The sequence below is a fragment of the Geospiza fortis genome, unplaced genomic scaffold (genome assembly GCF_000277835.1).
Source record: "Geospiza fortis unplaced genomic scaffold, GeoFor_1.0 scaffold140, whole genome shotgun sequence".
Taxonomy (NCBI): domain Eukaryota; kingdom Metazoa; phylum Chordata; class Aves; order Passeriformes; family Thraupidae; genus Geospiza; species Geospiza fortis.
The window spans coordinates 135,246-142,750 of NW_005054459.1; positions in this window are offsets into that span (position 1 = coordinate 135,246).

Here is a 7,505-nt window from a genome sequence, read left to right on the forward strand (position 1 = left end):
AACTGTCGCGTCACTGTGAGAAGCGCCGGTCAGACGAAAAAAGTGCTGTTCAAGCGCCAGCAGCAGGAAAAGCTGCGCTTTGATTGTGCGAAGACCACTTCTTCCTGCCCTGCCTGATAACCCTTCCCGCTTCGCCTTGGACCAGTACACAGCCCCAGCGAAGCGAAGGGATCAATGGGAACATGGCCAGCCACTCTGAGGTTTTTTCTTTTCATCCAGAACCTTCCACGAATTTTGGTGAGTGGGAATCCAATGTCCAAATTGTTGAAGGATCTCCTCAGATCATAGAACTTGCTGCGGTTGTGAGAGCATTCAGGAAATTCCAGCAACCTTTAAATGTAACTGATTCGGCTTATGTTGCCGGGATAGCTGAGCAGGTAGAGCATGCCCTGCTCAGGCAGTCCAGAACAAAAAACTATTTAGCTTGCTCTCAGAACTGATTTGGCTACTTTCCCACAGAGAGCAACCTTACCATATCATGCATGTCTGGTCTCACACAGACCTGCCTGGACCAATCACCGAGGGTAACTGGAAGGCAGATCTCCTAGCCATGGCAGCACACTCTGGTCCTGCACTGCACATCACCCCTGACATCTTTCAACAGGCTCAGTTGAGCCATCGATTCTATCACCAAAACGCACCTGCTTTACACAGGTAATTCAAAATATCCGTAGAACAAGCCAGAGCCATTGTAGCAACTTGCCCCAAATGTCAAGCCTTTTCTTTACCATTCATGCCACTTGGGGTCAACCCGAGAGGCCTAGGAGCCCTCGAGCTCTGGCAAACAGACATGACCTATTATACCCCCTTTGGAAGGCTCAAATACATCCACGTGTCTATCGACACATTTTCCAGAGCAGTATTTGAGTCGGCACATGCCAGGGAAAAGACAAAGGACGTGATTAAGCATTTTTATATGGCTTTCACGATCCTTAGGGTCCCCAAAAATATTAAAACCGATAATGGTCCGGCATTTACATCTAAATACTTCAAGGAGTTCACACAACAATGGGGAATTGCCCACACTACCAGCATTCCCCACAATCCCACAGGGCAATCCATAGTAGAAGGAGCACATAAAGAGATAAAGAAGCTGGTAGAACAGCAGCATGATACAGCTACCACTACTCCCATACAGAGATTGTGCAAAGCTTTGTATGTATTGAACTTCATGAACTGCTCCCAGAAGGAGCCAAATCCCCCTATTATTCGACACTTTCACAACAACACACATGCACATCTCAAAGAAAGACCACCTGTGCTCATCTGTGACCCTGAGTCCAAAATCATTGAAGGGCCCTACCCACTCATTACGTGGGGGAGAGGCTTTGCTTGTGTTTCCACAGGTGCCAGACCCAAATGGATCCCGGGAAAGTACATAAAACCCTACCTCGATTGCGTGCCTGAAGATCCACCTGCCGACAGACAAGCCCACCATGTTGCCCATCCTGCCCTGGAATCAGCCTTCCCGTGGAAAAGAAGAAGGAGGAAGGGAACATACCCAAACCTGGTCACAAGAGTGCTCATAACACACAGATATATCCCCTTGACCAAACAGATGAACATTTCGTACAAAGACGTACTCCCACCCTTCCCCAAACACCGCAGCAGGAAGTCATTACCTCCCTCCGAATGCCGATATCACACGCGTTGGGTTCCACCCCTTCCCTTACTCCCCCTTTCTCCTTCCCTGTTCTTTCCCATCCTCCTTCTCCTTCTCCTCCTTCCCGTCCTTCTTCTCCCTCTTCAACCTAAAAAGAAGGGGGAGGTTACAGAGGAAGTTTGAGTTACAGTTGAGGTCAAAGGGGAAAAAGACCATTCTTTTGGAATGAATGTGTATTTTCCATGAGAACAGAGATCGCAAGGAAAAACAGGGGAAACTTGAGGCAAGTTGAGGCCATTTGGGCCCCTGTTTTTGAGGTCACAGGGAAAATCAAGAAGGTCTGAGGTAGGTTGAGGTCATTTGGGCCCCCTGTTTTTGAGGTCGCAGGGAAAATCAAGAAAATTTCAGATAGGTTGAGGTTGTTTGGGCCCCTTGTTTTTGAGGTTGCAAGGAAAATCAAGAAAATTTGAGATAGGTTGAAGTTGCACAGGTACTCGCAAGGTTCCATGCCTTTTGTAAGAAGTGTTTTTGGAGGTCGCATGTTTTCACATGTACAAAGTGAGGTCACATGCTTTTCATATAAAAGGCATTTTTGAGGTCACATACTTTCCATATAAAAGGCGTTTTTGAGGTCGCGTGCATTTCATACAAAAGGTATTTTTGAGGTTGTGTGTTTTTTCATGTAGGTGGCTTTACACCTGCCAGGCAAACACGTGTCAATCAAGGCACCAAGGAGCTTTACTATGAGCTCAGCATAGTCAGGGATTTAAGAAGCACAGAGATGTTACACAGTGCCTGTGTGTCTTCAAGGAGGTCGCAAGAAAAAAGAGAACCCGTTCTAATGGGCCTTTGTTTCCCCAAAAAAGATCAGGTACACCGGTGCGGACCAAGGGAGAGGAACATGCTTCTCATCGCCACAATCCTGGGCATCCCCAGCTATGCAGCCAGTCTTGCCGCCTTCGCCTGCATCCTCGCTTCTGTCCAGGTGACCTCAGGCTGGATCGTCCCCCAGCCCAAACAGAACATCTGGGTCACCTTGGTGAAGTCCCTCCAACAGGACAACTTTTGTATGGCCATGGGAAGCATGGACGATCCGTTATCTATGTGCCTGGTGGGGATCCCCCTGTTGGAAAAGGACTATCCGTTCATAGGTAAGAAACCCAGCCCTGTGGACTCCTGGGATGGATGGACAAGGATTCTTCCATGTGCCTCACAAGAGCCCCAAGAGCTAGACCTGCTGGGCTCATCTAGGTCAAAGTACTGCATTAACTTCATGCATAGAGCGAGACCTAATTGGCAGACCACAAAACCACAAAGCAAAGATGTCTCGCCAAACGATAAGCTGAATGGTGCAACTACACCAGCACCACACCATCCGAGTCCATGTCATACCCCAGAGAGCTCCCAAGGGGAGTGTTTCTTATCTGTGGTGATAGGGTGTGGGCAGGAATCCCCTCCAACATCAAAGGGGTCCCTGCAGCCTTGGCCAGCTGACTACCCTCACCCCAAATACCACCCTATTGCATAATTGGAAGCAGAATAACAAATTGGCCCGCCAAAAGAGATCCTTCGAAGAATTCGGTCCAGATTGCGATAGCCACATTTACACTTGGGGAACAAAGAGGGTTGCGGTACCCATTTTTCTGCCCTGGGTTGCCACTGCGAAGGCCCTCGGTGAGATTTCTCACCTGGGGTGTTGGCTTAGTAAGCAGGCCATTGCAACGTCCGCTGCGCTATCTGATCTTCTTGCAGATGAGGAGACCACCAGGCATGCCACATTGCAAAATAGGGCAGCAATTGACTTTCTGCTGCTAACCCATGGCCATGGGTGCGAGGACTTTGAAGGACTTTGCTGTTTCAATTTGTCACCACATAGCAACTCCATACAGGCAAACATAAAAGGACTGTTAAACCAGGTGAACGACATACTGAGGAAAAGGCGGCCAGCTGGCTGGACTTCAATCAATGAGGAATTCCCGAGTAGGCCTCCTCTGTTTTAAGAAGCCTGTTATGGGTCATCATTACAATAGGGATTGTGACTGCTATATCATGCCTCAAGAAGACTGTTTTGAAGACAGCCTTCTGTCCTCTGTACCCCCTCCTTAGTGGTCCAAAGTGTACCCTGAGCCCACCTACCCCTTACCCCTTATAAACCCTGATCCCGCCCGGGTTCAGGACTCAGCACCCTGGCTCCGGTACCCTTCAGCAAGGCTGTATCCCGCTTTCTCTCCCCGCCCGCGCCCTCAGACTACCCAACATTAAAGCCTGTTGGAACAAACACTGGTGTCTCCGAGCCCTCCCTTTACCTGGTCACGCCGACATTTCGTCATCGGGACTGTGTGTGTATTCGCGGCAGAGATTCTCTGCGGCAGGATGCACCGAGGAGGAGACCTGCCCACACCCACCCAGTTTCGGGGTCCCCTGCAGCTGGCCGGGCCCCAAAAACCCGCATCCTCTGGCTGCTATCTCAGTGCGAGTTCTTTCTTAAAAAAAGTATCTTACATAACATAGTTTCTATTTTAACATTATGTTGAAAGCTAAAACTATATTTAACACACTACTTAAGAAAATTAATACAGCATAACTTTCTAACATAACACATATAATATTCATTTTAATATTTGTGAAAAGCTAATAATAAAATATGCATTTTTCACACAGGAAACTCACAGTCAAAGGAACAGTAAAAGACAGCAAAAGGGTCAGGTTGCCCGTTTTATATTCTCAGTCCCTTGAGCCTATACTTGCAGTTCCACACCCATAGTCTCTGGTGATTGGTGCTAATAGACTGTGAGGTAAGATACTCTTTCCAATAGTGTGCTGTCACTGGGGTGCGAAGATATCTCTGAGGTTTTTGGCGGGAAGGTCTCTCATTAGTATGCACAGTTGCTATGGTATCAAGTTACAAGTTCGCTGAAGTGGGTTAGAAATCATCTGTAAAATGCTGCATGCTCTTGGTGAGGGGAAACTGCGCCGGGACCTTTGAAAGTTTGATACTTAAAAGAGATCATTAAACTTACAAATAATGTAATTAAGTTAAGAAAAAAGAATTATAAAAATAGTATGGTTCTTGTTATGAACAGAGCTTTGCTAAAATTCTTTTTCTGTAGAGAGAAAAAAGGAGGTTTACAAAATCTTTAGACCCCGGAGTTGCTGCAGCAGTGTTACTTGTTATGTTAATTACAAGTCCTTAGAGTTAATCGTTCTCTTTGTATCATTGAACGACCCTAGCAGGGCAAGTTGATAGCCCTTCTCGGCAGACAGAGGGAGAGAGAAGACTAAACATGGGGAGGAGGGGAGCATCAGAATATGCAGATTTCGGAACCAGTGTACCCTGGGACATGTTGAACTTATAAAAACCCCCAAAACAATGAGCCAACTATAAAATTAAGAAATTAGAGTGATTTGTAGACATGAGGAACAGAGTGCTAGACCTGCAGAGATGTAGGGAGACCTTTGTACCCCTCGCCCTGACTACAGAAGCTACCTGGGACCGGGACCTGGAGCCGGGAAGTAGTAGAAGGAGAAACACTGGGGTGTCTGCCTAGGTGTTGCTGTAAGGGTAGGACCCCCAGTGGACGAACGTGTGCATATTCTCCTTCTGTGAGCTATGCTGGGAGAGATGACGGAGACTGCAGACCCATTGAGGGCCTGCGCTGTTTTTATTTCAGTTCTTAATTTGTTAACTATTGCTAAACATTAAATAGGAATGTACTCAATAACTATTATAACTTTATTATGATTTTATAATATTTACTGCATTAATTTGAACACCTTTAATTGATCAAACTAGTGACTTTAAACAGTTACAAATGCAAAAGCTAATTAATGGTTACAAATGTAAAACAGTCACTAATGCAAAAGCCAATTAAGGGGTTTTATAAACGACACTCAGCATTGCAGTTCCCTGCTCAGAGCCTTTGGCTCCCTGCAACCCTGGCCTCGAGAACCTGCTGTCACCAGTCCCTGGGGAGGCTTTGGCAGTCCCTGACCTCAGTGGGGCTCATTGATGTTTCATGGGACTTGGAGCTTTGCTGCTGACTCCTTGAGCAGCTTCTTCAACCTTCTCTCGGTCCCTGACAAAAAGATTAGGCAAGGAGACTCGTTCCTTTTGGATGCCTTTATTGAGTGATGAGCTCTGGGTGGGGGCCCGAGGGGTCACACACACCACTGCTACTCCCTTTCACTCTGCAGAGGAGAAGGCAGACAGTTTTGCTTCACACTAGAACTGGGCCTTCTGTCCTCATGGGCATGCCTAGAAAGACAACTGCTTGGCTCATCATCTAGGGTCCTCATTCTGACCCAGTTCTAGTCAGGTCACAGTGACATCTAAAACCTTGCTGATGGAGTAGGAGAACTTTTTGCTGGTAGGACCTGTCACTTAGTTCCTTAAATCTTCAGCTAGCTCATCGTTTTTATGGTCTTTTGTTAGATTTTCTTGAATGTCTCTTAATTTACATACTTTCCCAGGGGTGTTACCCAACGCCATTTTGGGGAGCAGCGGAGGCAATACGCGACAGATGCTTACCGGTAAGGTAAGGGGATTAACAGTGGGGGTAACTTAGAGGTTTAACATTTAACAACAATTTAATTAACACAATTGACTTATTACAATTTCAGATTAACATTACCAGCTCTAATTATATTATCTTATGAACTTGTTCATAACACCTGAGGGTCTTGGACTCAGCCCCAAATCCACCGTGGGGCTGATTAAAATACAGAAAGCCCTAGGGGGCTCTTCATCTTCCCTCAATTGTCTTCAAGTCTTCTGGGTCCGTACAGCTGATTCAAGTCAGTTTGGAGTTCTGTTAAAGAAGAAGACTTCAAAGTGCACCTTAGGAGTTTGTTTTGTTTTAATCAAGTGAGTATTTCTTTATTTTTCAGTTCAGAGAAGAGCTGATAGAAGCATTCTCCAATTGGTCTTGTTGCTCAGACAAGTAGGACAAGTAGGAAGAATGAGCCCCTTGTGTAGGGGCTCATTCTTCCTACAGGGTAACCCTGTTTGGACAACCTGCTTTTCACCCCCAGCCCCACCATGTCTGACATTTTCCACCCTGGAGTGACATCCCTGTGCCTTACATCAGAACCTTGTCCCCTGAGTTCTGCAGCTTCATGTCCCAGCCTATTACACCATGTCCCACCTGCTCTCCTCAGGGCTGTGCCTGCACAGAGTTCTGGGAGAAGTTTTCCTGTTTGTAAGGAAGGAATGGAAGAGCCTGAGCAGGTTTCCTAAACCGCAAAGCCCACTCAGGAACCAAATGCTCAGTACAAGCTGCCTGGAATGATGTCACCTCTTTACAAGGGCCAGTGTGACCAGAAATGATCTCTGTAAGCAGAATTCCCTGAGTCTTTCAGCTGAAATCTCTGTCCCAGTCCTTTTCCCTGCTCTGTTGCAGATGGGAGCTGCTGGTGCCATTCTCACCTTTAACCCTTCTTTGGGACGCAGACAGGTGTTCCCAGGTGTGTTAGGCAAGTGTTGCTCAATGTTTATGTAAAGTTGTTGTGTTCCTCTGGGCCCAAGGAGACCCTTGTGATACTGTGGGGCTTCTTTTAACCAAGGGGCCATTTGTCACACTCTGGGACAAAGGAGATCACTGTGACACTTCTGGGCAACATGTAACCAAGGAGATCCTCATGATACGAAGGTGCCTCATGGAACCAAATGGCCAATTTGACACTGCAGAACTTTATGGAACCAAAAATCCATTGGGACACACCAGGACATCATTGGAACCAAGGAACTGCTGTTGACAGTGCAGAAACTCATGGAATCAAGGGGTCATTGTGATAAAACAGGGTCTTATGGAACCAATTGACCATTGTGACCTTGTGGATCTGTGGGAACTCAGCACATCACTCCGGATGTCTAGAGTCGCCGAAGACCCCTCCGGGGGGCTCG